This window comes from Colobus angolensis, unplaced genomic scaffold (genome assembly GCF_000951035.1).
Source record: "Colobus angolensis palliatus isolate OR3802 unplaced genomic scaffold, Cang.pa_1.0 Scaffold301, whole genome shotgun sequence".
In the NCBI taxonomy this organism is placed as follows: domain Eukaryota; kingdom Metazoa; phylum Chordata; class Mammalia; order Primates; family Cercopithecidae; genus Colobus; species Colobus angolensis.
This window is the reverse complement of record NW_012116278.1, coordinates 4769966-4770222: the sequence shown is the minus strand read 5'-3', so window position 1 is coordinate 4770222 and position 257 is coordinate 4769966.

Sequence of the window (257 nt, the reverse complement as noted above, 5' to 3'; positions counted from 1 at the left end):
CATAGCACGGACTTTTCCATTTTCAACTCAACATATGTTACGCTTGGGGTAGTTTATTACAATGAACAATAAGCATTCTCATAATCGCCAAGATAAGCCAAGTGCAAAACAGGAAGGACGGAGACAGAAGGCAGCAGGTGGCCCCACTCGCTCGCGACTCCAGGAACGCCAAGCCTCTGCCCTTAGGAACCTGGGGCGCGGCACGTGGGTCCCGGCCAGGGGTCGCGCCTGAGGCCGCCGACGTGGGACGCGCGTGG